Consider the following 15,943-nt stretch of genomic DNA (forward strand, 5'->3'; position numbering starts at 1 on the left):
GAAAGCAGTAGCCATTTTCTCTGTCAGGCTAAGAAACCCTTTTTTGAAGCTGTAGGACCTGTCTGCCTGCCGGAACACAGCTGTGGTCAATGGGATGGTTTGCTGTTCGTATATTTTAGAGATCTTTTTCCTCCCCGCTATGAAATTTTAAGGTATGAAAACATTTTTTCCCAAGATTTCTTTCCTGCTTGTTGTTGGATTTTACTAGGTTCTGTTTGATAAATGTGATGGAAGGCTGAAGGATTTGCAATTTTTGCATTATGTGATCTTGAGCCAACACATGCGATGAGCATTTGGAAAAGGAGATAATAGAAACAATTGTAAAGAGAAGGGAACTTTGCTATTTTCCTTTAAAAAACATACACACGTAACTTTGAATTGGCTGGCTCTCCTATCTGCACAAGCACATGCACGTAGCAGTCCTTCTGCTTTTCAGAAGGAAATGAAACAGGTGAAATGTTTTTGCTGAAAGCCAGTGCCTGCAATTGAAAATGTTGCATTCTGTAGAGGATATTGCCCTTGCAGGACTGCATATTCACCACAGCAAGGTACGATAGAGAACTAGTCTTGGAATAATCTGTCTCCTCTACCAGCTGGATGAGCTGAACCCAAGCTGAATTGGTGACATTGCTTCTGGGCCAGAGGCAGTTGCTTCAGGCTGTCCCAAAACTTGGGAGGAGTGGACACACAACAGCCTATGCCCAGAGAGGTCTGTGTCAGGCACTGCCTGAACACTGGCAGGCAAGCACTGCACAGAGTGTGAACTTCTGTGCACCACAGCTTTTGGTCCTTCTTGTCTCCCAACTTCTTTTCTCCCAAGGCAAGCACATCAGCTACCAACTGAACCCTTGAGAAGACTTTCTCTGCAGTCTCACTCTCTTGGTCCTCTGTGCTTCTGTTTCTTCTTTGTTTACTTTCTCCTTCTCTCCTCTAGTTATGTTTTTTCAGTTCAAGACTGCAAGGTCCCCACAATCCCAGATGAGTGACAGTGCTGTGTGAGATCAACAGGCCGTTCTGCTTGGCACCTCGCTTCTGAAAGGAGCCAGAACTGGGTACTCTGAAGAGTTTAAGAATTTGCAAAAATGTGGGTAGAAATAACATCTTTGCGTTTTTGTGTAGCATTAGGCTTATTTGGGTAAGCCTATAGAGAAGAGTACTTAGAATCTAGATGAATTGTCTGGTCCATTATTTCTCATTCCTATTGCTGTCAAACAAAATAAGTATCTCTTTCTAGGTTGCCTGTGCTATGCATTTATTAAGGCAAAGTACTGACCATTCTGTTCTCCAAATAACTTTCCTCAGCTGTCTGTAGTGAAGGTTACTGAAAGAATTGTCAAAATCAGTGTTGAGCTGTGAAATTTGCCCTTGTGAGGAACCTGCAGCCTTTTGGTCAAATGTTTTATTTATGAACTTAAAAAGCACATAACACTCTTCAGACAGGCTTAATTCATTTGAAATCAGGGTTATATCAATTTAGGTTAGACAGACAAGAATCAATGCAAGCCGTGATCAACGCCAGCCAATGTCAAATTGAACTCAGAGCGACCACACAGTGCCTTACACCATTTTAATCACTGGTTTAAAAAAGAACTTGCATTTAACTGCTGTGACCACCTTGTAAAGAAAGCCCACCCTGGTGGGCTTTAGCTGAAACAATAGGAGCAACAATGAGTATTTATTGGCTTTCTCCTTCTGCATATATCCCTCATGATCTTCCTATCTTATTAGGGTAGAGACCCCAGGAGGTTTTAAGGAAGGGCACACCCACGTGGTACAACACAGACCTGTGCAGAAGTACTTGCTTCAAGCAAGGTAGCTCAGGGACTGTATGATGTTTGATGCCTCCTGCAGGGATTATGTCCAACCTAAGTAAGCTGGGCTATACCTGACCTAAAAGGTACTGCTAGGTAGGACTGTGGGCTATGTGGCATCCTAGAGGCATATGCCATGAGGAAATGTGGATAAGCTGACCTCCCATTTTCTGCTGCTGACTGCTGGGGTCTGGGTAGGAACCACAAGATACCTATTGCTGTTCCCTGTAGCACAGGCTGAACTCAACCTGCTGGAAAAACTGGAAAATCCCCTCAGAGCTATTGCAGACATATTTCTGGAGTAGGTCTCTTTCTCTTCTGGATGGTGTATAGGGGTCTGAGTGTTTGGTTATTTTACAAAAGTCTTTGAATTTGAAGAGCAAATCTAAAAAGCAAAATGTTTGCCTCTCTTCTCAAAAAGTCACCAAAATTTGCAGTCGTGGAAGAATTGGGGGAGCTTGAGCTACATTTGATGTCTAATTGCCTATGACACTGCTACAACTAACGCCATCCTTCCCCCAGAGAAACAAAGGGTAAAAAAAATTACCACAAAGCCCAAACAACCTCCCTTAAAGCAGGCCTCTGTTGAGTATCTAACTTCCTTGGAAATGAATCTGGACAACTTCCCAGATAACATATCTGTCCCTCTAATTCCTATCTCAAGGATGAAGTTGATCAGAGAAGAACTGTAGAGGACTGGTGAGTTATTCTCCCTGTTTATCAGGGTAGCACCTGGAGGTGATCTGATCTTCCCGCCTCCTCAAAAAAATAAATCTGTCTTCCCTTGGCTAGCTCACAAATCTGTACTCAAATCCTTCTGTGCCAAACATGTGCAGGTGTACAGTATGTGTGTTACTACTGAGCCATCTGCAGCCTCCCCTGCATGGCAGTTGTTTTACTTTGGAGTTCCTTTCCCGACCAAATGGAAGTCCGCAGAATAGTTTCAATAGCACAAATTAAGAAGCTAATGCTTTCTCACAGTGAGATCAGCTTTGCCTGAGCTCACGTTGCAGGAACAGATTTTTCTCTCATCCCCCCTCTCTCACTAAAGAAAATATATGACAGGCAAAGGAAGTGATAGTGTAGGATCCACCTTTATCACCCACACAGGGCATTTGTTGCACAGGCAGCCGCGGAGAAAGGAAACAAACGCTAAGATTAATTTTTACCCTGAGGGTTTTCGGTTAGCTGGTCAAAGCATCATTGTCTGACAGCACTGAGGATGTGTCCAAACCCAGATCTGGCCCCCTCAGCAGAACCACACCTGACCTCAAGATCCCACTGTCAGATCTCTGAGGCATTCCTGCTTACCACCCCTCTCCCAGAAGGCACGGTCTTCTCCCTGAACTGAACCATTCCCTACCTCTAGCCCCCTCAGATCAAGACATGCACAGCATTACTGTGAGAAAACAATGCAGCCCCTGTGCTTGTAAGGGAAGGAAGGCAGCAACGCGTCCAAGAAACTGGAAACGTCACCATTTCCAGTTCTTGTTCCAGTTGGTGCAATAGAAAGCATCAATGTGCCCTCCTGTTTCCTGCAACCCTCAGGGAGCTGCCAGCCAACACGCTGAGCTGGTGAAATTGATGACTGACTAGATGAACAAAAGTGCACTTTGGGGACCTCCCCCTAGTCTGTCATTCACTAATGTTGTCCTCCCCTTGACTTCTGTGGGCTTCCTGGGGAGCCAGCTGTTCCCCACACGTAGGTGGGCAGCTATGCCGTGTTTCTGAGTGTAGGCGCAGCTGTGGGTGGTGAACCAGAAACAGGTAGAGAGCTTGTCCTAACACCAGCAGGAGGTAGTGTGGATGACATGTAATCTGGAGGGCTTTCCAAAGCATCTAGGCACTTCTGCCTAATGTGGCTTTGGGCCCCCAAAGCTATGCCCAGCTGACCGCAGGGGGCCTACAGTTTACGTTCTTTAAAAGAAAAGAACAAACCAACACTGATAAACTTTCAGCCTTACTTTGCAGATTCATTTTGTAACTTTTTCAGAAATGTCTTCCGAAGAAAAGGCAAGTAGAAAGTTTCCTTTTTTTATGGTTCCTCCTATTTCTCTACCACCACTATTTCAGACAACCTTGTCGAGAAGCACACTCTGCCTGTGCATGCACCTGTCCATGCCCACAAGGAGAGGAGGAAATTCTGACTGGAATTCTGAACAAATGCTTCAAAAGAAGTGTTAGCTGAACATAGTTCATTTCTGCTACTCATAATTTCAAGAGCTTGTTTTATTTGCATGTTTTCCATGCCTCTGTAGGGCTCCGGTTTTTAGCAGGAGGGACAAAAGGATTGGTTAGCCCATGTCATTTGATGGATAGGAAGAAGTCTGGGATGTAGAATGCTGTGTATCAGTGGAAGAAACATGTCAGCTCAGATCTTTCTGGATTGAAGTCCAAATGTTTAAAATTTTAAAGTAAGCCACACGGCAAAGGTATGCTTTCCCAAAGAGTTTAAAAACTGAGATACTCTTCTTTTTGTGTTATGTAAATAATCTGGAGAGCATCATATTTAATGTAAGGAGTCAAACTGTTTACATAAGGTTGTGTTGCATCAAAGCTTATTGTTGAAATACTGCCTGTGTCTGCTGAAACAATAGAGAGTCTCTGACAGTGCCTCTGCCAAGTGCGGAGGAATTAGGACTTCGCTTCTCTCTGTGCCTACAAAGAACTGAGTGTCTGCATCTCTTATAAAGTCACCGATGTCTCCAATTCTAAGAAAGCACTTTAGGTCCCTTCTGTTCTCGTTTGTATTCTCTTTGGGGTTTTGCTTTTTTTTTTTTCCTTCAAATTCCCCCCCCCCCCCAAGCTTCCTTTTGCATGTTAGTGCCAAAATAGAACAAGAGAAGGGAGAAAAGTAGCTCCAAACTGGCATTTAATTACTTTAGAAAGTTTTTGTAAGTGCATTTTATAATTTTCAGTGTGTGTTCCTTCTACTAAAAAGACTTACTAATCCCTCTGGAATGAAAATGATTCAAAAAACGTCAGTTCAAAATTATTCAGAGCAGTAATTAGCAACCTTAGCCAGCTCTTAGAAATATCTGTTTAGGCCAAGTCCTTTTGCACAAAACTTTCTAGTGACTTATTGTGTCTGCAGTCCACACACAGCCTAACCTTGGACAGATACTCTGTTCACCGCTCATCTCTACAGGCAAGCAGACGTTACTCTAGTGCAAACATCAATATTTTTGTAAAATATGGTCTTTTCTCAGCATCACTTTACAACTCTGTGATTTAAAAAGTGTTAAACTCAGTTAAAATCAGCACAAACATTGTTTATGGCTTAATTACATAGTTCTTTTCCTGCGACGATCAGGTGTTATTCACACAGAACTTCTTGACTGTCCTTGGCTCTGTCTCAGAAGAGAACACACCCTCTATGAGGCAGAGATGCAAGAGTAAACATTTGGCAAGGGTGCCTTCCTTTTTGACCTGCTCCCTCTGTGCACAGTCAAGGATTTTATTTTATCAGAGGTATTGTGTTCCTTCCAATGAACCTGAACACTCTGCCGTCTTACTGACATCAATCTGGCAGTTTCTGTGTGAATGATATCAGTGTCATTCCCATCTAGAGGAACTGTCCGTAAAAGTGATCAGTGGTATCAGTTTCCAAACAGACTGAGGACAAAGGCTTGCCTTACATATAAAGCATTTTCCAACATGACAGTTCTCAAAGTGTCTATATTCCACTGTCTAGTGTGTGTTTTGTTTTCATTTTTAAGTGAACTCCAGGCAAAGCATTGATAGGCAAGCATACTGTATACAAAATTGTCAACGAAAAGAATCCTTTGCTTCCAGCCTCCCCTGGTTTCATGGGCGCTGCATATACAGAAGAAACCAGCTTGGGATCAAACAATTTTATCCCTACTCCAGAAGTTTCCACTTTTTAAGTGCCAAGGGTAGAAGATGGCCATTCTTTTTTTTTTTTTTTTTTTTTTTTTTTTTCCCCCCCAGAGCTACATTATTGTATTCTGCAAAAGGCTGGAACTGAGGGCTTAGCAACATTTGTGAAGCCAAAACATTACTTTAATGGAAGAAGTGATCAAATTAGCCAAAGAAACCTAACTATGACAGATGCCATCTCGACTGAGCAGTTTACAATTTACTACCACAGAAGGAGCGCAGAGGAAGGTGAATGCTGACAAAAGAGCATTCTTTTCCAAGCTAACTGCTTTTGAGATGAATGTCAGCTCCTTACTTTATAATGAGACATATCTATAAATCCTTTATGCGAGAGGTTAATAGGAGCTGGCAGTCTCTTGACTCGTGTGGTTCGTTCAGCGCTACAAGGGAAGAACCACAGGCGGCACGTTGACTGAAATGAGCCTAAGTGCCAGGAGTCAAAACTGGTATCCCCCACAGTGATTAGATGGCACATTTGATATATACTAGAGCAGGACAACTGACAGATAGCTGTGTGTGGAGGTGGCAAGATCTCATACATAGCAGCTACTTCAGCTCCTTAGAACTGAGCTATCCCAATTGCTGCATGTGTTTTTTAAGAAGCCCTAAAAACCTACAGACAACCACTGTAATGAATTCAGGGGGTAGTTTAATGGAAATCTCAAGAAGGAATGTAATTAGATGAAGTCAATTAGGCTGCTTGGGGATTTCTAGCTGCTGTTGTTGCTATCTGGGAACCCTAATAGGACGATTAGGATTAACTGAAATCAGCCTGATTGATTAGGGCATATAAACCTACATATGCCAAATTCCAGGGGGACAGTGTGCTTGAGCTTGAATCCATCTGGAGCTATGAGTCAGGAGCATGAGTATACTTTGCTGGCCTTGGAGAAAGCGACAGATCAAGACTACAAACACAAAACAAGCAAAGCCAGGCAGTGACACAAAAAAGGCTGCCAGGGAAAGGACTGATTTTATCTGTTATGGCACTACGTGTGAAGGCCATCCAGCCTATCCTGAGGAAGGAAAAGCAGATCTTTTCCTTTAAAAAAAAAAAAAAAAAAGAAGTGTATATAACAAAATAAATCTACATATTTTTTGTACAGCTTTTCATGCTCAAGTCCTTACTCAGTATGGCTGTGAAATTTTCCAGGAAGTCAGAATCTTGTTATTATTGCAGTTCTGTTAGTTTCAGAGCCAAATTTGCAAACGTGAATTAAAAAGTGAATGAAAAAACTGTCAGTGAGTAAATCCTGATGCTTCTGTGTCATGGGGTCAAGCACACAAATGCTTATTTGCATACATTAAAAATCCAATCTATGCTGCACAGGGAAACCCCACCTGCAACCTGCTTAGAGGACAACTGAGTTTTCCTGGATGTATTTGCTGAGGAGAAAGATCCTTATGGCCACTAAAGGGTTTCAGGAATAAAGGCTGAGGGGAGGAAGGAAGGAGCTGAGGGGGAAGTGCAGAGAAGAGGAAGGGGGACAGAGAAAGATCTCTGTTATTCAAAAAAGCTGCTCTAAAGCAAGGTAAAACAGGGCAGGCAGGAGCCTGAGGGATATGATCCCAGTCATTACCACTCATGCGAGGGAGAGGATATGTCAAGGGTAGGGAACGTCTTGGGGGACCTGCAATATGGTAACTCACTTTCAGCTAAGTGGAGAACAACAGCTTTAGCTGTACAGTTTAATAACAGGCTAGGCCACTTTGTGCACTGGCAGGGCTGTTAATGCACAGTAGTCTGCCTTTCATTGTTAGGAGAGGAACCCCGCAGCTCCCATTTGACAGCCAGGAGTAAAATTATTTTGTCGCTAACATTTCTCTTTGGCATGAGGCAGTGGGGTTGCGCATTACACTCATCCTGCCTGCAGCCCCCTGCACCTGCAGCTCCCTCCTCACAACACAGGAAGGTTCCCATGGGCTTGGAAGCAAGGGATTTTTGCTTTCCTCCTGTGGCTCTCATGCTATTCAGCTCTATTTGGGTGGCATACCCGCCTGTGTACCACGGCTGCCAGCTGTGGAGTGCTGTGCAGCATCCTGGAGTGCCTCCAATGGTATTTTGAACAATTAGTAACCAGCCCGGCATGATCATATCCTAATGAATTACTGAACTGTTTTCTTCTGGTTGAATACTGGGCTAAATGCTGAAAGAAAGCGGACACCTGCAGATTGTATTGGCCAAGACCTGTCAGTGACAATTTGCCTGAGTTAGGACCACAGGACTTGCCTCAACCCTTTCCAAGTATGTTCCATATTTACCTTAATGTTGTTAATTTCTCTTGCTGTTTTAGGAAGCATGCTTCACACAAGCGTCCCATAGAAATTCAAAGCAACAGAGGCTTCTATCATAACATAAATGCCATAATCACTAAATGACACTTTCCTTAGTTACCTGTTGACCCGTGAAAACATTTTTCTTCCATTTACTGTGCTTTATTAGGAAATGACAGGGACAAGAGGATTTTTCCCAGTACTGCCACCTTGCCCATACTATTAATAATCCAGCTCATGTGTTCACAAAGCCAGCATAAGTCTTTCAAGAGAAAACTAATTTTAAAAAATAGATTACTTGGAAGTAAATTTCTGATTTTATCCAATATTTTTTGTATCTCTTGCTCTATTTTGCAACATCTTTATCAATATATTAATTTGAATGGCTATAAAAATGCTACTGATCACTCTTGAACGAAATAATTCTAATCAAAGCACTTGCTTCACTGAAAAATATTGTATAATATTTCCAGTAACAACCTTAACATAAAATTTGGTGAAAATTATGAAAAGAAATCTCTTTTGAATTCTGCTCAGTAGAATTATTTTGCTGTTTCCCCCCTCCCCTCCCACCCAACAAGTCAGGGATCTTTTTCCTTTTCATAAATGTTTCATATCTATGGGTCTGACTTTGCCGTAGGTGTAATCGTACAGGTAATTCTTTCAGTGAAACAGATCACCTTTGACAGAAGATACTCGTGTGTTTTCTATAACAAAGCAGTTATAATTGACTGGGGCATCTGTTAACAGAGATCTTCTTTGTGCTGCTTTTTTGTGTGCCATAATACTTTTCATAGTCTATTTTTGTCATTTTTTTTAATGCACCTGGTTTGCAGGAAGATTTCATCTGTATCAGAAATGGTTCGACTGTTCATTTTCCATTCTAGTTTAAAAAACTAAAATCACCATATTTCATGTGGTTAATGCCATTTTTCTTCACAATGAATCCCAGTATCCAGAAAATCCTGGATAAGCAAGAGAGACTGCAGCCAGCACTTGCTTCTGTTGCTAGACCATTTCACAGCTTATTTCATATGCTGTAAGTTTTCACAAGATTCGGTAGAAAGTCTGTGAGACTTGGGGGGAAAAATACAGGATTGTTTTTAACATGGTGGCATTTGACCAAACAGGAAGGAGGAGGAGGAGGAGGAATGTGAAAGTCAAAAGTGTAATAGAGGCTGGAAATTCTTGAACAGATGTAGCAGGTGTAAACATGTTTCCTTATTTTGGTTCCTGGATTTAACATCCTCCTACAAGACTTCAATGTGCTTAGAAAAAAGGTTATATGTGCAGATGGTAAACTGCTAAAATGCCCAGAAGGTTCAAACTCATCTGTGCTTGTGAAGACAGGGAGAATTTCCCATCGACTGACTCACAGGTGTTTGGAGCACTCCAAGTTAGAGGCAGGTTCAGCAGAGCTGCTTTGCTCGAGCAAATGCCTTAGGTCATGTGTTGGAAATGTGCAGGCTCTTTTCCTTGTGATGTCCAAGTGGCTAAGAACATTAGGAGAGCTCTCTGGAGCAAGGAGGTGGGGAGAGACTTTTTGGCATGTTGTCCACACAGTCATTACAAATTGAGGCTCTGGGCTGTCGCTGTCCCTGGGCTGCTGCTCTCTCTTCCTGACACATTGCGCTGCCTCGGGTCACCGCCTCGCTGCTTGCCTGCCCATTGTAGTTTTGATCATACATTCCCTTTTGGCAGAGGACAATTATTTTCTGCATTCTGCTAGGTTCTCTTCCCGTTTGTCCCTATTAGTCCACGGCCAGCGCAGGAGCGAAAAGAAGCAGGTGTCTTAAACGCTTGGCTGACACGCCGGAATGGGGACGCACCGGGGACAGCTCTGACTGTGCGAGTGCTGCTCACAGCACGATCTCACTGGCCGTGCTCAGCACTGACAAGCAGCGAGAAGGCTGGCCTGTTATTAGTAATAAACATACCTGTCAGGCCTCGTGTGTAGGAGGTATGATGACACCACCACCAGGTGGGCAGAGGACGGGCACTGCCTTCTCAGGTTCACCCTCTATCCAGGACTGCCCTGTGGGTTCCGCTCAGGCCACCCCACCCGCCTCCACGGCAGTGCCCAGCTGAGGCCACCCCTCCTTCTCCCCTGATGGCTGACTCCCTGTTGTCAGCTGGATCCTGGGCTAGCCTAGATCGGTTTTGTCAGCTGAACAGCCAGCCTTACGCATGACGGCCAGCCTTCTCCAGCATCCCTCCAAATATGCTTCAGGCTCAGAAAGAGCTCCTCCCTGAGGAGCAGGTGACTTATTCCCAATCTGGCTGAGATGCAAACTGAGCTGCTGGAAAGAGGAGGAATAACCAAGGTGCCCACTGTTTCCTCCCTCCAGCACCCCTCTGGTTTTGCCAGGATCTTAAGTAGGCATCAAATTTGTCTGCTGGATTAATACACTGGAAAGGGGTTGAACAGCAAGGTGACAAACTTGCGGGTGACACAACGTTATTTATGGCAGTAAAAACATGACACATGACAAAAACATCATCTCATGATACTGAGTAATTGGGTGATAAAACAGGAAATACAGAGTAGATATGTATATTGTAATGCCAGTAATGCCAGTAGGCAAAGCAGAGAACTTCACATACAGAGTCGAGGGTGCTGGACTAACTGTTGGTTCCCAGAGAAGAAATCCTTGAAGTGCTGTGAAATCTAAACTTATTTATGAAAATGCCAGATCAATTCTCAGCAGTGTTCAAAAAAGCAAATAAAATTTTAGGATGTAGTATGGAAGAGACAAAACTGAAAACACTTCTACATCCTGATATAAACACATCCAATGTGCCTACACCCCAAAAATGGTGTTGTTCAAGCCTTTTTGTTTATTGTAGCCCAAAAGTTATAATACTGGAGCCAGAGGAAGGTCCAGGCTTCTGTAGTAGGATTTCAAAATAGATTAAGAATATATGTCTGGAAAACCAAGGATTTGAGGAGGAATATGAGAGAAATTTGTAAAATCATGAATAGCACCAAGAAGGCAAATAGGGAATGATTGTAATTGACTCTCATACCAAAAGAACTAGGAGCATCAGATGAAATTATTGGGTGGCCTGCTCAAAACAAACAAAATAAGGGCTCTTCTTTAAACCCTGTTTTGTTGGAGCATGCCACTAATTATCACAGGATGCTGCAATGTCAAAAATTGATATGGGTTCAAAAAGCAATTACACAAATTCATGGAAGCAAAAATCCATCAAGGGCTATTAAATTTAAAGATACCACATCTGTCTCAGGGAAGTCCCTGAGCCACAGCTTGCTGGAGTTTGGGACAGCATGCCAGGGAACTATCACTGTGTGCTTACCCCTCTCTTATGCTGTTCCCCAGGCATCAGCTGTTGTTTATGTTTGAGACAGGCTATTGGGCTGGATGGACTTGTCTATACCAGCATGGCTGTTCTCATGTTTGGATGCCAAGAAATTAATTTTTCCACATCCAGTCTGTCGGAAATGATGCCCTTTCTTTCATACAAGGACTTGGTAGGGTGATTTGTGAATTTGTTAACTCTTGATTACTGTAATCACCTGTAATGGGATTTGAAGTCTGAGGCAACACAGACGTTGCTCTGGGCAGGATTTGATAGTACACGAGAAGAAAAAGGAGGTAAACATTTCACTGGCTCTTAGGCCCCTTCCACATGTTAATTCCAGATCTAGTGCCCACTCTTCAAGGCGTGAGGAGTCAGAGTTCCACTGATAAACAGAAATTCATCAATCAGAAATCTCTGAGGTATGCTTTGAGGTCCCACTGCTATGGGACAAGAGTAAACTGCAGAGGCTTAGATAGCCTAAACCCTCACTGTCAGCCTGTGACAGACAATGAAACTTTCCTTCATTTATTTATAATGTAGATACATTATAAGATGAAGCCTAAGCTTTTTTTTTTTTTTTTTTTTTTTTTTTTTTTTTTTTTTTTTTTAAGCTTTTTTATGCTTTTCACCACCCGGTAATGCCTCTAACTGTGACTGGCTCCTATGGTCAGCAGCTTCCTGATGCTCTTTACCACAAGAACCGCGGATCGCAGCTGCCCTGTTTCTGCAGCGCACACGTCTCCTTTGCCCGCCGCTGGCTGAGGTGAGGCTGGAGGGGGGCGGCTCGCTTCCAGGGCTTGAGGAGTCAGCATGGTGCACACACCAGAACATCGACCTTTTCAGTGCATTATCTTCAACAGCAGCGTGGCCGCAGAGTCGCGGTCCCGCACTTCCCAGGCGCGCAAAGCTCACGCAGATCCGAATTTGCCAGCAGGAGGGCATTATCTATCAGCTTCCCAGGGGGAGCCGTGTTTGAGCCAGAGGGTCCCGTGTGCTGGCGGCTATCTCTATTCCGGTGCCTTTTGACTTTTTAAAGCCGGATGCCCATGCAGTGATTGCTGATGAATTCCGCATTACTATTATTATCATCATTACTATTATTATTATAGCCATTATTATTATTATTATTACTATTCTAACTGCTACTACAGACGCTGAATCAGGGAGTGAGCGACGTCCAGGCGGAGGGGCCGGAGCCGCGGGGAGGCTCAGGTGTCCCGATGCCCGCGGGTCTCCCGGCGCCGCCGCCGCCCGCAGGGGGAGCCCGGCGGCCGCTCCAGCGCAGCCTGCGGGGCCGGGGGGCGGCGGGGGCGGCGGAGGGAGGGCGGGCAGGATACCTCGCCCCCTTCCCCACTCCTTCCTTTTCCCCTAAGGCCTGCGGAGAAAGCTCCGCTTCAGCCTCCAAGCACTAAGCGCCCCCTCCTCGCACCAAGCGCGTCCCTCTTTGGAAACCAAACACCCCCTCCTTGCCGGCGATTTCAAGTGCACAACAGAACAGGTTTCACTTGGAGTATTTTGGGGGCGGGGGTCGGCGGGAATCTTGGTGTGTTGAGGAGGTGTTTGCTGTCAGGGGAGAAAGGGGTGAGGCCAGGGAGTCGGTGGAACATTTCTGCTATTTCTGCTCAGCTTCCCGAGGTTGTTCTGTCCCCATCTCGAAAAGAGGTTACAGGCTCAGACACTGAATGCATTTTTTTTTTTCCAGTCAGTTTTTGCCACATCGTAGTGGGTACGTATTGTAGGGAGAGTAAATTATTAAGTATTAGTAGCTAAATATTAGTAGCTGAAACCACTTAGAATGGGTTGAGGATACTGACTTGTTGAAGTGAGTCCAAAGAAGGGCCACTAAGATGACTTGAGGGATGGAGAACCACACCTAGAAGGAGAAGCTGAGAGAGCTGGGAGAGGAAGATCCAGGGAGACTTTATAGCACCTTCCTTTATAGCACCTTTAGTACCTAAAGGAGGCCTGCAAGAAAGCTGAAGAGGGTCTTTTGACAACAATGTGCAGTGACAGGACAAGGGAGAATGGCTTAAAATTGAAAGAGGGTGGGCTTAGGTTGGATATTAGGAAGAAATTCTCTACTATGAGGGTGATGGTGCACAAGAGAAAGTTGCCCAAAGAAGCTGTAGATGCCCCATCCCTGGAAGTGTTCAAGGCCAGGTCAGAGGGGGCTTGGAGCAACCTGGTCTGGTGGAAGGTGTCCCTGCCCATGGCAAAGGGGTTGGAACTCCATGATCCATAAGCTCCCTTCAAACTCAAACCATTCTATGATTCTATTAAATAAGAAGTGAAAGTACAAGTACAGAACAAGTATTATAAGATGATCAGGTTTGTTCAGGTGTCTGGGATAGGGTATTGGGGCCTGTTCTAACATGGGGGAAGCTGGAGTTATAACAGGTGGGTTCCATGATCTTAGTGGTCTTTTCCAACCTTTACAATTGTATGATTTGCTCAGGGTCATGGATGGAGCCCCTGCAGATCCTTACCTGGAGCCAGCAGTTGTCTGATCCTCTTTCTTCTGTTCTTGAGGGCTGAGCTTTACTCATAAATGTATTGCCTGTGTGGTTTGTTGTGGGTAGAGCCTGGGTGGGCAAGGGAATATGCTGCCAGCAGCTCAGAGTTTGTATAGCCAGCACAGCCGCAGGACAGAAATGGTGAGTGATTTAAAAAAGAGAGTGTATTTTATTCTTATGTGACCATACAACAGTGCTTGGCTCTGAGGGGGAATGGAATAAATGGAGTTTATTTAAAAAAAAAAAAAAGTGATCTGTCAATTTATGTTTTCCCAGAAGTTATGAGACTGTTAGCTCTCGGTGCCAGATTTTGTGTTTGGCACATTCAAGGGCATGGAGGTATTCTGGAAATGGGGGTGGGGGCTGCAGTCACAGGACAGCTACACACAAAGGCTCTGTTTCACTGTAGCACAAGTGTTTCAACACTCCTGCTTTGACTCTGCTGCCTCTACCTATAGTCAGGATTGGGAAAGGGGTTTTATCCCGTGGGTAACAGATATCCCAAAGAGTCTCAAAGGGGCAAAGCCCCCGTACAGAGCAGCTCCAGAGTGGCATTATGAAAACACAGAGGCAAACAGATCCCTTCTCCAGGTGTTTCACTTCCCTGAAAGAAATATTAACATGTAGATGTGATGGCTGTGTTGGTGTTTTGATCTGCCTGCACTGATTCAACCCGTTTCTGCATCTCTGCTGCTGTTTTGATCTGGCAGTGCTGCCTCCTTTATCGGTGAGTACATCTTGCTGACTGGAGGGCTGTTTGCTGGGAGATGCTCAGGTCCTGGCAGGATGTGTGACAGGGCGTGTGTGCCATCCAGGAAGCTGTGCCCCTGCAAGGAGGCACCTTCCACTAAACATGGGAGCACCTCAAACTCATGCAACTACTGATGAAATGGCAAAACAAAACAAGCCACCTGAGAACGCCGCTGGTGATTTCCTGATTCAGCAGGCTGGACTGTGTAACCCACTCAGCAACATTCGGCTGAGGAGCAGTATCTTCTACCTGAAAGATGGTATTTTCTTAAAGGTGCTAATTTGATTAAGTGTACCCTTGCCTTAACCCTGAGGAAAAGCAGTCGCCCCCCACAATGCTACATTCTTTCTGGTATACCTCTATTCATCTGCCACACAGCTTCAGGCACAGTGACAGTGAAAAATATGAAAGTTCCCCACCTTTGGCAAAGAGAGCCAATGACAATTGCGTTTGTGTTCTTTCATAACAAACTCCAATCATTGGCAGACAACATATAATCAAGGTTTTCTTTCCATCCTCAGCCCCACTGCTGGTTTGAGTAATGTATCATTAGGATGATTGGATAACAGATTCATGCACGATGCTGAAATTAAACTTGACCTGTCTAATCATATCATAAATAGCAACTGGAGGTTGGGTTTTTTTCAGTCATCAACCACAGATCTTATCTAAAATGTGTTGGCATTGAGGAAACAGTTGTAGGTGGTGAGAGGAGGAAATCAAGGGTGTGCAGAACATCAAGATACACGAGTGAGTTATCCTGCACCCAAATGGTGTGCTTGTTTAAGAAAATACTGCAGGAAAAAAAATATTCTGGTGTATTTGGCAACTGGGAGGCTGAAGATGAATGCTTCATGTGGGATTTCTGTAATTGGTTTGGCATAACTTTGCAAAAGGTTGACTGGTTAGGGCTGTCCTTGTCAGTGTTTGTCAACAGTCATTGAAACAGAATTCCCCCTTCTATACACAGAATATGATATAGCTGCTCCCTCTCACATACCACTCTTGAGTGGTGAGTACCATACAAGGTCAAACAACCCTTTGTGAAGCTTTAGGAAAGAAAAGAAAGAAAGCACAATAATTAAATGAAGTGTCAGAACAAATAAAATAAATAACCTATACGCTGCATAAAAGTGTAGTAGAAATTGAAGCAAGGAGCAACTTCTCAGCTTCTTCTAAAACTTATGCAAGTTCTCTGGCTTAGAGTGTGGTAGAATTGATCCATACTGGTGCTTTAGAAGGGAGTTCACTAGAGGTCTGAAACAATGCATTTTATTGTTGAACTCTTTGTCCAGTAGTTTAGGTGTGAGAAAAGTGAAAACAAACAAACAAACAAAAAAAAGAGAGCTCACCAAATTGGGGTGTTTTTA

The sequence above is a fragment of the Empidonax traillii genome, unplaced genomic scaffold (assembly GCF_003031625.1).
Source record: "Empidonax traillii isolate 1590-97213 ecotype Southwest subspecies unplaced genomic scaffold, ASM303162v1 scaffold225:size1387458, whole genome shotgun sequence".
NCBI classification, from domain to species: Eukaryota; Metazoa; Chordata; class Aves; order Passeriformes; family Tyrannidae; genus Empidonax; species Empidonax traillii.